The 17,106-nt window shown below is 33.2% G+C and overlaps 1 protein-coding gene across 1 annotated transcript in view; it reads left to right on the forward strand.

Moving 5' to 3' along the window:
• Nucleotides 1–13,660: 13,660 nt before the first annotated feature.
• Nucleotides 13,661–17,106, forward strand: part of Syn (synapsin) — a 101,932-nt gene continuing 98,486 nt past the window's right edge. Inside the window, exon 1 of the mRNA XM_075314388.1 lies at nucleotides 13,661–13,750. The gene's annotated coding sequence lies outside the window, so the exon portion shown is untranslated. The remainder of the gene's footprint in view (nucleotides 13,751–17,106) is intronic.

Consider the following 17,106-nt stretch of genomic DNA (forward strand, 5'->3'; position numbering starts at 1 on the left):
ATTATCCATTTAAAACCAAAGTATGCAAGAACATTTTTGTATAATTTTAAATGGTTAATGTATTCTTAAGTTGGAGTTGATCAGAGTCAATTATAATTAAGGACTACTTCGTTATTTTGACTACGGCTTATTTCAAGACGCTATAATTTGCATCGTGAGCAAAAATGAGAACCAAAGTTGAGTTTATTTTCTTATTCAATTAGTTTGTAATTAATATAAAACTAAAATTCATAACATGATTGAATTAGTATAATTTAAATTTATTATTTCCCAAACGACTAAAATGCATTTAGATCGAAAATGAAATTACGCGTCGTCATTTTGACGAAGGATGACTGTCTAGGGTTAAATAAAATGATATTTCTACTACCATGGTAATATTTGTAAACATTTCTGGAGCTTATATGTACCCAAAAAAGTAAACCCATCATGACAGAAAATAATTGCAATCAAGAAATAAATAAAAAACACTTGTTTTTTAGGCTCTCTCAGGCTAGTCCTAAGAGACAGTCGATCGTGGTCTCACAAGTGGTGACCTTCTCTCTCTCTTATGAATGAGTTCTGCCCGATTCTATGTTTAGTTCACCTCACCTCCGTTTTATTGAGGTGAAACTACTTAGCACTCTAAAATGTCACTATAATTACTGTGAGGGGATAATACAACGCCGAACAACTGATTGATGTTTGGTGCAATTAAGATTGAACACATGACCATATGCAGTGTTGTCAGTATTGGGAATATCCCCCAAATTGGGGATATATTTTTGTGGATGGGGACGAAGTGTTTGATTTGGGGATTTTATTATTTAATCGCTTGTTATACCACAAGTGGTGAAATTCTCTCTTATCAATGAATGTTGGCCGATTCTAACATATATAATATGAATATAAAGGATGCATAATTTGGTCAATATAAACTTGACGTATTTCTTTCAATTTTGCATTTAAAAAACCTGAACGCCCCTCATTTTGAAGGTGTGTGTGTGTAGAATGTTGCTCCTATTTTGATTTTGGAATTCACTTTTCAGTTGTCAAAATACCGTCCAAGCAAGAAGAGCAGCGTATCAAAATTTTGCTCGCGCATCGCGAAAATCCGAGCTACTCGCACACAAAGCTGGCAAAATCGCTAAAAGTTGCCAAATCAACCGTTACAAATGTAATTAAAGTGTATGGGGAACGTTTGTCGACAGCCAGGAAGTCTGGATCGGGGGGAAATCGAAAACCGGAAGCCGCTGAGGCGACAAAAAGAGTTGCCGGTAGTTTCAAGCGAAACCCTAACCTCTCTCTCCGAGATGCCGCAAATAAGCTGGGTGTATCGTCTACAACCGTGCATCGAGCCTACGTCAAAGCCGACTACGAGCAGCTTCCTGGACAGGAGTTTCATACGGCAAAAGGAAGGGGAAAGGTAGTAGATATTTTCAAGCACATAAAACTGTCAAAGTTCGCAAAGAAATATCTGGTTTGGCAAGCCATCTGTACCTGTGGCTTGAAAAGCAGCATTTTCATAGCTTCCGGGACTGTCAACCAAGAAATTTACGTGAAAGAATGTTTGAATAAACGTCTGCTGCCTTTCCTGAAGAAACACGGCTGTTCCGTACTGTTTTGGCCGGATTTGGCATCTTGCCATTACGGTAAAAAGGCCATGGAGTGGTACGCCGCCAACAATATGCAGGTGGTTCCCAAGGACAAGAACCCTCCCAACACGCCAGAGCTCCGCCCAATTGAGAAATAGTGGGCTATTATCAAGCGGAACCTAAAGAAGACCCAAAAAACTGCTAAGGACGAGCAGCATTTCAAGGCAAACTGGCTTTCTGCGGCGAAGAAGGTGGACAAGGTGGCTGTACAAAATCTGATGGCAGGTGTCAAGTGTGAGGCCCGGCAATTCGGATTTGGAAAAGCGAAAGCCTAACTGAATATTTTTCCTGAATTTTATACGAATTGAATTTGAAAAAGAAATTTAATTTGATTTTTTAAATAAACGATTTCACCGATTTACACGCGTTTTCCCTTGACCAAATTTTGACCGTATCACCCTTTACACTCAAAAGAAGTGAACCCTCTATTTCACTAAGCAAATTTAACTTTATTTTAATTCATGGATTTATTATTATTTTTAGAGATTGTGTTCTGTATTCTAATAATTTTAAGCGTTAAATGAACAAAAAACGGGAAAAATTATACATAAAGGGTGATTCTTTTGAGGTTAGGATTTTCATGCATTAGTATTTGACAGATCACGTGGGATTTCAGACATGGTGTCAAAGAGAAAGATGCTCAGTATGCTTTGACATTTCATCATGAATAGACTTACTAACGAGCCACAACGTCGAATTTTCAGTGAATGGGCCCTAGAAAAGTTGGCAGAAAATCCGCTTTTTTATCGACAAATTTTGTTCAGCGATGAGGCTCATTTCTGGTTGAATGGCTACGTAAATAAGCAAAATTGCCGCATTTGGAGTGAAGAGCAACCAGAAGCCGTTCAAGAACTGCCCATGCATCCCGAAAAATGCACTGTTTGGTGTGGTTTGTACGCTGGTGGAATCATTGGACCGTATTTTTTCAAAGATGCTGTTGGACGCAACGTTACGGTGAATGGCGATCGCTATCGTTCGATGCTAACAAACTTTTTGTTGCCAAAAATGGAAGAACTGAACTTGGTTGACATGTGGTTTCAACAAGATGGCGCTACATGCCACACAGCTCGCGATTCTATGGCCATTTTGAGGGAAAACTTCGGAGAACAATTCATCTCAAGAAATGGACCGGTAAGTTGGCCACCAAGATCATGCGATTTGACGCCTTTAGACTATTTTTTGTGGGGCTACGTCAAGTCTAAAGTCTACAGAAATAAGCCAGCAACTATTCCAGCTTTGGAAGACAACATTTTCGAAGAAATTCGGGCTATTCCGGCCGAAATGCTCGAAAAAGTTGCCCAAAATTGGACTTTCCGAATGGACCACCTAAGACGCAGCCGCGGTCAACATTTAAATGAAATTATCTTCAAAAAGTAAATGCCATGGACCAATCTAACGTTTCAAATAAAGAACCGATGAGATTTTGCAAATTTTATGCGTTTTTTTAAAAAAAAAAGTTATCAAGCTCTTAACAAATCACCCTTTAAATGAAGCATAAAGCATAATTTACTTTATTTTAATTCAATTTTTTATAACTTGGTTTTTTCATACTTTTAATGGGTAATTTTGACTTTTTATACCCTCCACCATAGGATGGGGGTATATTAACTTTGTCATTCCGTTTGTAACACATCGAAATATTGCTCTAAGACCCCATAAAGTATATATATTCTGGGTCGTGGTGAAATTCTGAGTCGATCTGAGCATGTCCGTCCGTCCGTCTGTTGAAATCACGCTAACTTCCGAACGAAACAAGCTATCGACTTGAAACTTGGCACAAGTAGTTGTTGTTGATGTAGGTCGGATGGTATTGAAAATGGGCCATATCGGTCCACTTTTACGTATAGCCCCCATATAAACGGACCCCCAAATTTGGCTTGCGATTGCTCTAAGAGAAGCAAATTTCATCCGATCCGGCTGAAATTTGGTACATGGTGTTGGTATATGTTCTCTAATGACCATGCAAAAATTGGTCCACATCGACCCATAATTATATATAGCCCCCATATAAGCCGATCCCCAGATTTGACCTCCAGAGCCTCTTAGAGGACCAAAATTCATCCGATCCGGTTGAAATTTGGTACGTGGTGTTAGTATATGGTCTCTAACAACCATGCAAGAATTGGTCCATATCGGTCCATAATTATATATAGCCCCCATATAAATCGATCCCCAGATTTGTTCTCCGGAGCCTCTTGGAGGAGCAAAATTCATCCGATCCGGTTGAAATTTGGAACATGATGTTACAATGTGGTCTCTAACAAACACGCAAGAATTGGTCCATATCAGTCCATAATTATATATAGCTCTCATATAAACCGATCCCCAGATTTGATCTCCGGAGCCTCTTGGACGAGCAAAATGCATGCGATCCGGTTGAAATTTGCAACGTGGTGTTAGTATAAGGCCGCTAATAACCATGCCAAAATTGGTCCATATCGGTCTATAGTTATATATAGCCGATCCCCAATAACACAAAAATTGGTCCATATCGGTTCATAATCATGGTTGCCACTCGAGCCAAAACAAATCTCCCAAAATTTTATTTTTATAGAAAACATTGTCAAAATGTTATTTCTATAGAAAATTTTGTCAAAATTTTATTTCTATAGAAAATTTTGTCAAAATTTTATTTCTATAGAAATTTTTGACAAAATTTTATTTCTATAGAAAATTTTGTCAAAATTTTATTTCTATAGTATTTTTTTTTCAAATTTTATTTCTATAGACAATTTTGTCAAAATTTTACTTCTATAGAAAATGTTATCAAAATTTTATTTTGTCAAAATTTTATTTCTATAGAAACTTTAAACTTAATTATATACGTATTTAATCGGCCTTTTGTAGTTTACAATATACCACGTATGGACTATGTGGTATATATTACGGTGTTAGGAAGTTTTAAGAAACCTTGCCATCGGCTTCAGTAGAAGTTTCTACGCAATCCATGGTGGAGGGTACATAAGCTTCGGCCTGGCCGAACTTACGGCAGTATATACTTGTTTTTGTTTCAAATAGGTTCAAAACAGAGTAAGAATTCATAAAATGGTACAAATCATTTAAATTTTTGGCGAAAAAATAAAATGCTAAATCCAATCTGAAAAAATTTTGAATTTTTGAAAATATTTGAGGTCAAACGCGTTAGAATCCACTAACAATTATAAAAAATTATAAAAATTATTTATTTGACAAAATATCACAGAATTTTTTAATTTACATCCAAAACATTGAATTCGGATCACACCTAAAGAAGTTATGCAAATTCAGTTCAACGCGTGTTGAAATGGAGGACTTCCATCCTATGACAAGCCCATGTTAAATTCATCGCTTCTGTGTCAATTTTGCACCACTTCCGGACCCAAAATAAAAACATTTTCATTATTTTTGCTTTAAATTTGTAAATTTTACTTACTTATTTTGAACTTCCTATGACACTAAAGACATTCTTGAAATTTTAAACTCCATTTTTTTTTCCTTCAAAATAAAAATTTTCTTTAACAAGTGAAAAAAATTAATTATGTCTAATAAATTTTCTTGAATTTGTCGAAAAATATTTAATTATTTTCGTCGACAATGGTATCGTCGTGATGTCGGCGTTTTTAATACTGTTTAGTTAAAGATTTTCTAAAAATAATTTAAATTTTCTAAAATTAATCAAAATTGTTCTTCCTTGTTTTCCTTCTGGGTTCGCAGGTTTTCCTTTCGCAGTTTTCCTTGTGGGTTCGCAGGGTTTTCAGTGTGCACTGTAATATAAGACTTTCCAATAGACTCCAACATCTGTAAATGTCGCCCGATTTGGCCAAATAATATCTCACAATACGTAATGAAAAAAATTTACGCAATATTAAAGATGAAGCTACCTAAATTTTAGGATGCCCAATTTACACAATATTAAGAAAAAATTTCTTTAAAATCTTTAAAATAATGAAATTTTTATTTAAAAAAAAAGTTTATAATCTTTGTATAAAAATTTGTGTTTATTAATTTTAGGAGACAAATTTTGGAAACATGCGTCCCTCCATTAAAGCCCTATGTCTTTGAACTAAGGCAAATTTTCCTTATTTATTATAAGGAAACGCATTTTTTATTTCAAACAAGTAAGGAACGTCTAAAGTCGGGCGGGGCCGACTATATTATACCCTGCACCACTTTGTAGATCTAAATTTTCGATACCATATCATATCCGTCAAATGTGTTGGGGCTATATATAAAGGTTTGTCCCAAATACATACATTTAAATATCACTCGATCTGGATCGATCTTTAAGTCTGCTAATGCACTAGGGTGGAACACAATGTTAGTAAAAAATTATACCCTGTACCACAGTAGTGGTGAAGGGTATAAATATGGGAAACATTTAAATCTGAAGCAATTTTAAGGAAACTTCGCAAACGTTTATTTATGATTTATCGCTCGATATATATGTATTAGAAGTTTAGGAAAATTAGAGTCCTTTTTACAATTTTTCGACTAAGCAGTGGCGATTTTACAAGGAAAATGTTGGTATTTTGACCATTTTTGTCGAAATCAGAAAAACATATATATGGGAGCTATATCTAAATCTGAACCAATTTCAACCAAATTGGGCACGCATAGCTACAATTCTAATTCTACTCCCTGCGCAAAATTTCAACTAAATCGGAGTAAAAAATTGACCTCTGTGGTCATATAAGTGGAAATCGGACGAAAGCTATATATGGGAGGTATATCTAAATCTGAACTAATTTCAATCAAATTTAGCACGCATAGCTATAATGCTAAATCTACTCCCTGTGCAAAATTTCAACCAAATGGGGCCAAAACTCTGGCTATTAGAACCATATTAGTCCATATCGAGCGAAAGATATATGTGGGAGCTATATCTAAATCTGAACCGATTTCAATCAAATTTTGCACACTTAACTGCACTACTAATTTTACTCTTACTGCAAAATTTCAAACAAATTTGGCCAAAACTCTGGCTTCTAGGACCATATTAGTCCATATCGGGCGAAAGATATATTTGGGAGCTATATCTAAATCTGAATCGTTTTCAACCAAATTTGGCACGCATAGCGACAATGCTAAATCTACTCTCTGTGCAAAATTTCAACCAAATTGGGTCAAAACTCTGGCTTTTAGGACCGTATTAGTATATATCGGGCGAAAGATATATATGGGAGCTATATCTAAATCTGAACCGATTTCAATCAAATTTTGCACACTTGGCTATACTACTAATTGTACTCCTAGTGCAAAATTTCAACCAAATTCGGCCAAAAATCTGGCTTCTGGGGCCATATTTTGCACACTTGACTATACGACTAATTGTTATGTTTGTAAAAAATTTCAAGCCAATCGGTATAAAACTCTGGCTGCTGGGTCCATATTAGTGCATATCGGGCGAAAGATATATATAGGAGCTATATCTAAATCTGAACCGATTTCTTCCAAAATCAATAGGGTTCTATTCTGACCCAAATTAGGAACATGTGTCAAATTTGAAGACGATTGGACTTAAATTGCGACCTAGACTTTGATCACAAAAATGTGTTCACAGACAGACGGACGGACGGACGGACAGACGGGCAGACGGTCAGACGGACAGATGGACATGGTTATATCGACTCAGGGACCCACCCTGAGCATTATTGCCAAAGACACCATGTGTCTATCTTGTCGCCTTCTGGGTGTTACAAACATATGCACTAACTTATAATACCCTGTTGCACAGTGTGGCGCAGGGTATAAAAATCAAAAATGTTAATTAACTGAAACATTGAATGTTTAGATTTAAGATAAAAACGATCTAAATATAGGATAAGCTTTATTTTGGGGATTTAGCATCTTTGGTTTAAAGTTTTTTTTTGTGGGCAATTTAAATTTTAATTGCATACAAATTTTTTTTTTCAGATTCAATCACGAAATTGATGCAATTAATTTTATAATTGAAATGTCTTCAATCACTGAAATGATAGTATTAATTAAAAAACTAATTGAAAGTCAATTAAAAAAATGAATTGAAAGTCAATTAAAAAATTAATTGATCCAATTTAAAAAAATTAATTGAAAGTCAATTAAAAACTTAATTGATACTATTAATTTTTGTGATTGATTTTTGTTTCAATTAAAAAAATTGTTGAATCAATTAAATTTCTAATTGAATATTTTTTACAACTCAATTAAAATTTTTATTTAAAATTTTTTTTCGTGAAATCTTTTTCTGTGTGTAGAGAATTTGTTGGCGTGTGTAACAAATTTCGATTTAAATACATGTATATTCCAATTTAGATTTTTATGCATCTCCCAATGAATTTGATGGATTTGAGATGGTACCAAAAATGTTGGTCTACACGATGTTGAAGGGTAGAATATAAGTCACGCCTTTATTTATTTGTTTTTATACCCTTCACCACTAATGTGGTACAAGGTATAACAAGTTTGTGCATTTGTAACGTCAAGAAGGAAAAGTCTGAGACCCTTCGTTTAGTATACCGATCGTCTTAGAATTAAATTTTGAGTCGATTTAACGATGTCCGTCTGTCTGTCCGTCTATCTGTCTGTATACTCGTTTTTAATTTTGAGTGTAAAGTACAGGTCGCAGTTTAAGGTCGATCGTCCTAAAATTTGGCACAGAGTTTTACTTTGGCTCAAAAACAATCGCTATTGATTTTGAAAAAAATCGGTTCAGATTTAGATATAGCGGCCATATATACTTATCACCGATCTGGTCATAATTGACGTATTTATCAACGTATTTTCCTAAAATTTCGGACAGCCAAATCGTTTGCGGCGCCAGTAAAATATACGAAATATCAGCCAAATCGGTTCAGATTTGGATATACATAGCTCCCATATATATCTTTCGTCCTATTTGCACTTATATCGCCCCAGAAACCAGAGTTTTATCATAATTTGCTTGAAATTTTGCACAAGGAGTACCATTATTTGTGCCAAATTTAGTTGAAATCGGTTCAAATTTAGATATAGCTCCCAAATATATATCTTTCGCACGATATGGACTAATATGGTCCCAGAAGCCAGAGTTTTACCCTAATTTGCTTGAAATATTGCCCTAGAATACAATTAGTAGTGTACTCAAGTGTGGTAAATTTTATTGAAATCGGTTCGGATTTATATATAGCTCCCATATATATCATTCGCCCGATTTGGACAAATATTACCACAGAGGCAAAAGTCTTACTCTGATTTACGTGAAATTTTGCAGAGGGAGTAGAATTAACATTCTAACTACTCTTGCTAAATCGGTTCAGATTTAGATATAGCTCCCGAATATACCGTTCGACCGATATAGACTCATATACCCAGAGAGCCCAAAATTTTACACCGATTTACTTGAAACTTTGAACAGGGAGTAGACTTAAGGTTCTGACTATGCATGCTAATTTTGGTTGAAATCGGTTCAGATTTTTATATAGCTTCCATATATATATATATATATATATATATATATATATATATATATATATATATATATATATATATATATATATATATATATATATATATATATATATATATATATATATATATATATATATATATATATAGATAGATAGATATATATATATAAAGGGTGATTCTTTTGAGGTTAGGATTTTCATGCATTAGTATTTGACAGATCACGTGGGATTTCAGACATGGTGTCAAAGAGAAAGATGCTCAGTATGCTTTGACATTTCATCATGAATAGACTTACGATCTGCCACAACGTCGAATTTTCAGTGAATGGGCCCTAGAAAAGTTGGCAGAAAATCCGCTTTTTTATCGACAAATTTTGTTCAGCGATGAGGCTCATTTCTGGTTGAATGGCTACGTAAATAAGCAAAATTGCCGCATTTGGAGTGAAGAGCAACCAGAAGCCGTTCAAGAACTGCCCATGCATCCCGAAAAATGCACTGTTTGGTATGGTTTGTACGCTGGTGGAATCATTGGACCGTATTTTTTCAAAGATGCTGTTGGACGCAACGTTACGGTGAATGGCGATCGCTATCGTTCGATGCTAACAAACTTTTTGTTGCCAAAAATGGAAGAACTGAACTTGGTTGACATGTGGTTTCAACAAGATGGCGCTACATGCCACACAGCTCGCGATTCTATGGCCATTTTGAGGGAAAACTTCGGAGAACAATTCATCTCAAGAAATGGACCGGTAAGTTGGCCACCAAGATCATGCGATTTGACGCCTTTAGACTATTTTTTGTGGGGCTACGTCAAGTCTAAAGTCTACAGAAATAAGCCAGCAACTATTCCAGCTTTGGAAGACAACATTTCCGAAGAAATTCGGGCTATTCCGGCCGAAATGCTCGAAAAAGTTGCCCAAAATTGGACTTTCCGAATGGACCACCTAAGACGCAGCCGCGGTCAACATTTAAATGAAATTATCTTCAAAAAGTAAATGTCATGGACCAATCTAACGTTTCAAATAAAGAACCGATGAGATTTTGCAAATTTTATGCGTTTTTTAAAAAAAAAAAGTTATCAAGCTCTTAACAAATCACCCTTTATATTTCCATATATATATAGCCCCAGAAGCCAGAAATTCAGCCTGATTTACTTTAAATTTTGCACAAGGAATTGCAATTGATAGTCTCGTAAAGTGTGCAGAATTTGGTTGCAATCGGTTCTGATTTATACCTTTCCCCCGATATGGACTTATATGACCCCAGAAGCCAAAGTTTTGACCTAATTTGCTTCAAATTTTGCAAAGACAATAGAATTGATATTGTAGCTATGCATGCCAAATTTGGTAGAAATCGGTTCAGATTTTGATATAGCTCCCATATATATCTATCGTCCGATTTTCCGTCATATGACCGCAGAGGTCAAAGTTGTAATCCGATTTACAGGAAATTTTGCACAAGGAGTAGAATTAACATAGTAATTATGCATGTGAAATTTGATTGAAATCGGTAGCTTCCATATATATGTTTTTCCGATTTAGGCAAAATACCCACATTTTTATATCCACCACCATAGAATGGTGACGGGGGTACAATAAGTTTGTCATTCCGTTTGTAACACATCGAAATATCGATTTCCGACTATATAAAGTATATATATTCTTGATCAGGGAGAAACTCTAAGACGATATTAGCATGTTCGTCTGTCTGTCTGTTGTAATCACGTTACAGCCTTCGTCGTGAAATTTGGCACAGATTCGTCTTTTGTTTGCAGGCAGGTCAAGTTCGAAGATGGGCTATATCGGTCCAAGTTTTGATATAGTCCCCATATAAACTGACCTCTCGATTTGGGGTCGTGGGCTTATATAAATCTGTATAAGGTTCTTATATATATATATATATATATATATATATATATATATATATATATATATATATATATATATATAATATATATATATATATATATATATATATATATATATATATATATATATATATATATATATATATATATATATATATATATATATATATATATATATATATATATATATATATATATATATATATATATATATATATATATATATATATATATATATATATATATATATATATATATATATATATATATATATATATATATAGATATATATATATATATATATATATATATATATATATATATATATATATATATATATTTCCATATATATATAGCCCCAGAAGCCAAAGTTTTGACCTAATTTGCTTCAAATTTTGCAAAGACAATAGAATTGATATTGTAGCTATGCATGCCAAATTTGGTAGAAATCGGTTCAGATTTTGATATAGCTCCCATATATATCTATCGTCCGATTTTCCGTCATATGACCGCAGAGGTCAAAGTTGTAATCCGATTTACAGGAAATTTTGCACAAGGAGTAGAATTAACATAGTAATTATGCATGTGAAATTTGATTGAAATCGGTAGCTTCCATATATATGTTTTTCCGATTTAGGCAAAATACCCACATTTTTATATCCACCACCATAGAATGGTGACGGGGGTACAATAAGTTTGTCATTCCGTTTGTAACACATCGAAATATCGATTTCCGACTATATAAAGTATATATATTCTTGATCAGGGAGAAACTCTAAGACGATATTAGCATGTTCGTCTGTCTGTCTGTTGTAATCACGTTACAGCCTTCGTCGTGAAATTTGGCACAGATTCGTCTTTTGTTTGCAGGCAGGTCAAGTTCGAAGATGGGCTATATCGGTCCAAGTTTTGATATAGTCCCCATATAAACTGACCTCTCGATTTGGGGTCGTGGGCTTATATAAATCTGTAGTTTTTATCCAATTTGCCTGTAATTGGAAATCTAGAGGTATTTTAGGACCATCAAAAAGTGTACCGAAAATGGTGCCTATCGGTCCATATTTTGGTATAGCGCCCATATGAACCGATTTGCCGATTTTGTTTCTTGGGCGTCTAGAAAGTGCATTTTGAAATTGGAAATCTAGATTTGCCTGAAATTGGAAATCTGGAGGTATTCTAGGACCATAAAGAGGTGTGCCGAAAATGGGGTGTATCGGTCCATGTTTTGATGTAGCCCCCATATAGACCGATCTCCCGATTTTACTTCTTGGGCTTCTAGAAACCGTAGTTTTAATCCAATTTACCTGTAATTTGAAATCTAGAGGTACTATACGGCCCTAAAGACGTGTGCCGAAAATGGTGAGTACCGGTCCATGATTTTATATAGCCACCATATAGACCGATCTCCCGATTTTACTTCTTGGTCTTCTAGAACCCATAATTTTTACCCAATTTGCCTCAAATCGGAGATCTAGAGGTATTCTAGGACCTTAAAGAGGTGTGCCGAAAATGGTGAGAATCGGTCCATGTTTTGATATAGCCCCCATATAGACCGATCTCCCGATTTTACTTCTTGGGCTTCTAGAATCCGTAGTTTTTATCCAATTTGCCTGAAATTGGAAATCTAGAGGTATTTTAGGACCATAGAGAGGTGTGCCGAAAATGGGGTGTATTGGTCCAAGTTTTGATATAGCCCCCATATAGACCGAACTCCCGATTTTACTTCTTAGGCTTCTAGAATCCGTAGTTTTTATCTGATTCATATCAGTCCATAATTATATATAGCCCCCATATAAATCGATCCCCAGATTTGACCTCCGGTGCCTTTTGGAGAAGCAAAATGCATCCGATCTGGTTGAAATTTGGTACGTGGTGGTACTATATGATATTTAACAACCATGTCAAAAGTGATCCTTATCAGTCCATAATCATATATAGTCCCCATATAAACCGATCCCGAGATTTGGTTTTGGAGCCTCTTAGAGGAGCAAATTTCATCCGAGTCAATTGAAATTTGGTACATTGTGCTACTATATGACCATTAACAACCATGCCTAACTAGGTCCATATCGATCTATAGTTATATATAGCCCTCATATAAATCGATCCCAATCACACAAAAATTGGTCCATATCAAGTTCATAATTGTATATAGACCCCATATAAGAGACCCCCATATTTCAATTCTGGCTCTCTACGTACCATGCAAAAGTCCATATCGATTCGTAATTATTTGTAGACTTACCTATACATACCTTTTTTTGTCTAATAACTCACAATTTAGAAAACGATGTTAAGAAGTTTTAAGATACCACAACCCAAGTAATTCGATTGTGGATGACATTCTTTCGTAGAAGTTTCTACGCAATCCATGGTGGAGGGTGCATAAGATTCGGCCTGGCCGAACTTACTGTCGTATATACTTGTTTTTATATTATTTTATTGTATTTTCTATTGTTATTTTTTTTTTTTACTTTTTATAGATTTTCTATTCTTTCTGGATAATAGTAGGGCTTTATGGGTGTGAGTTTTAATATGAAGAGTTTTTTGTGGCTCCTCTATGGCATAGTTCTCTAAGGGACTGAACTTATTACTCCAAACAAATATTTGAAATTTCCAACACATAGTATACACATATATTTACTAATTTCTATTTACCTTCTATTCCCTATAGTGTCCTACTTTGTCAACTTGAAAAACCTCTCCCAATTGTAGCCGATCGAACGAACTATTCCAAGTGTTAAGAACCAGCAAAAGACTGCTGTGACAACCATCCACTTGAGGCGGTCAATATAAGTGCAATAGCCACTACTGCTGGGTGCGGGCGAATCTGTGCCCCACCTCCGGTAAGCCAAATCATGTCCACCTTCATGTCGTCCATGTTGTCGTCAATGTCATAAAAATAATTTTCTTTTATTCCTTTTCATTTCGTGTTTTTTTTTTGTTTTTTGTTCATTCGTGTTTACTGAAATCAATCAAAACTCGAATAATTAATTTGCTTTTGTTTTTTTTTATTTATCAAATTGTTTTGTTGTTGTACAAAACAATACAAAATATTTACCTTAAATTATATTGTTGTTGTATACAGTTTATATATGTAATGTGTATATATTCAAACTTATGTATATGTCCTTATGTTTATATTAAATATTTAATAATATTTAAGATATGGGTCATTCCATTGGTAATTAGAACATGTTTTTTTTCCATGTTTTTATACCCTCCACCATAGGATGGGGGTATATTAACTTTGTCATTCCGTTTGTGACACATCGAAATATTGCTCTAAGACCCCATAAAGTACATATATTCTGGGTCGTGGTGAAATTCTGAGTCGATCCAAGCATGTCCGTCCGTCCGTCCGTCTGTTGAAATCACGCTAACTTCCGAACGAAACAAGCTATCGACTTGAAACTTGGCACAAGTAGTTGTTATTGATGTAGGTCGGATGGTATTGCAAATGGGCCATATCGGTCCACTTTTACGTATAGCCCCCATATAAAGGGAGCCTCAGATTTGGCTCTAACAGAAGCATATTTCATCCTATCCGGCTGAAATTTGGTACATGGTGTTGGTATATGGTCTCTAACAACAACGCAAAGTTGGTCCACATCGGTCCATAATTATATATAGCCTCCATATAAACCGATCCCCAGATTTGACTTGCGGAGCCTCAAAGAGAAGCAAATTTCATCAGATCCGCCTGAAATTTGGTAAATAATGTTGGTATATGGTCTCTAACAACCATGCAAAAATTAGTCCACATCGGTCCATAATTATATATAGCCCTCATATAAACCGAGCCTCAAAGAGAAGCAAATTTCATCAGATCCGCCTGAAATTTGGTAAATAATGTTGGTATATGGTCTCTAACAACCATGCAAAAATTAGTCCACATCGGTCCATAATTATATATAGCCCCCATATAAAACGTTCTCCAGATATGACCTTCGGAGCCTCTTGAAGGAGCTACGTTCATCCGATCCGGTTCAAATTTGGAACTTGGTGTTAGTATATGGCCGCTAACAACCATACCAAAATTGGTCCATATCGGTCTATAGTTATATATAACCGATCTCCAATCACACAAAAATTGGTCCATATCGGTCATAATCATGATCGCCACTCGAGCCAAAAATAATTTACCAACATTTTATTTCTATAGAAAATTTTGTTAAAATTTTATTCGGTTCATAATCAAATTTTCGTCATTGTCGAAATTTTATTTCTACAGAAAATTTTGTTAAAATTTTATTCGTTTCATAATCATGGTTACCACTCGAGCCAAAAATAATCTACCAAAATTTTATTTCTATAGAAAATTTTGTTAAAATTTTATTTCTAAGAAAATTTTGTCAATATTTTATTTCTATAGATAATTTTGTCAAAATTTTATTTCTATAGAAAAATTTGTTAAAATTTTATTTCTATAGAAAATTTTGTTAAAATTTTATTTCTATACAAAATTTTGTTAAAATTTTATTTCTATAGAAAATTTTGTCAAAATTTTATTTCTACAGAAAATTTTGTTAAAATTTTATTTCTATAGAAAATTTTGTCAAAATTTTATTTCTATAGAAAATTTTGCCAAAATTTTATTTCTATAGAAAATTTTGTCAAAATTTTATTTCTACAAAAAAGTTTGTTAAAATTTTCTTACTATTGAAAATTTTGTGAAAATTTTATTTCTATAGAAAATTTTGTCAATATTTTATTTCTATAGAAAATTTTATCAAAATTTTATATCTATTGAAAATTTTGTCAAAATTTTATTTCTATAGAAAATTTTGTCAAAATTTTATTTCTATAGAAATTTTGTCAAAATTTTGTTTCTATAGAAAATTTTGTCAAAATTTTATTTCTATAGAAAATTTTGTCAAAATTTTATATCTATAGAAAATTTTGTCAAAATTTTATTTCTATAGAAAATTTTGTCAATATTTTATTTCTATAGAAAATTTTGTCAAAATTTTATTTCTATAGAAAATTTTGTGAAAATTTTATTTCTATAGAAAATTTGGTTAAAATTTTATTTCTATACAAAATTTTGTTAAAATTTTATTTCTATAGAAAATTTTGTCAAAATTTTATTTCTATAGAAAATTTTGTTAAAATTTTATTTCTATAGAAAATTTTGTCAAAATTTTATTTCTATAGAAAATTTTGTCAAAATTTTATTTCTACAAAAAAGTTTGTTAAAATTTTCTTACTATAGAAAATTTTGTGAAAATTTTATTTCTATAGAAAATTTTGTCAATATTTTATTTCTATAGAAAATTTTGTCAAAATTTTATTTCTATAGAAAAATTTGTTAAAATTTTATTTCTATAGAAAATTTTGTCAATATTTTATTTCTATAGAAAATTTTGTCAAAATTTTTTTTTTATAGAAAAATTTGTTAAAATTTTATTTCATTAGAAAATTTTGTGAAAATTTTATTTCTATAGAAAATTTTGTTAAAATTTTATTTCTATAGAAAATTTTGTTAAAATTTTATTTCTATAGAAAATTTTGTCAAAATTTTATGTATATAGAAAATTTTGTCAAATATATAACCACCAAATATAACCACGTATGGACTTACATACAATTTAGAAGACGGTGTTGGGAGGTTTTAAGATACCTTGCCATCGGAAAGCGCTACCACAACGTAAGTAATTCGATTGTGGATGGCAGTGTTTAGAAGAATTTTCTACGCAATCCATGGTGGAGGGTACATAAGCTTCGGCCTGGCCGAACATACGGCCGTACATACTTGTTTGTTTTTTTTTTTGGCTGTGAATCTATACAAATTAATTTCGCATTTTTAATTTCTATGATGGAATGCCCCATATTTATTTAGACTTATATTTATTTTCATTAAATTTTATTTCTTAACTGCACCAAAAAAAAAAAACAAATCAAAATCTCTATCGTAAATCAAAATCTCTAAAAATCCATGATAAACTCCGAAATCTATTAAGAAAATTATTACGCGAATTTTTGTAATCACCACCACCCATACAAAGAAAAGGAGACTTTATGACTCTATGGCATTTTTGTGGTGGTGGTTGGTTAGTTGGTCAGAGAAAAATACGAAAATCTTAAATCCTTTCATTTGACTCAGCTTAGTTACCATACCATCATCATCATCAGCAATCTCCTTCATCGACATCGTCATCATATGTGTGATACCTTTGACATTTAAAAATCTAGAGGAGAT

The sequence above is a fragment of the Haematobia irritans genome, chromosome 1, assembly GCF_050003625.1.
Source record: "Haematobia irritans isolate KBUSLIRL chromosome 1, ASM5000362v1, whole genome shotgun sequence".
Taxonomy (NCBI): Eukaryota; Metazoa; Arthropoda; class Insecta; order Diptera; family Muscidae; genus Haematobia; species Haematobia irritans.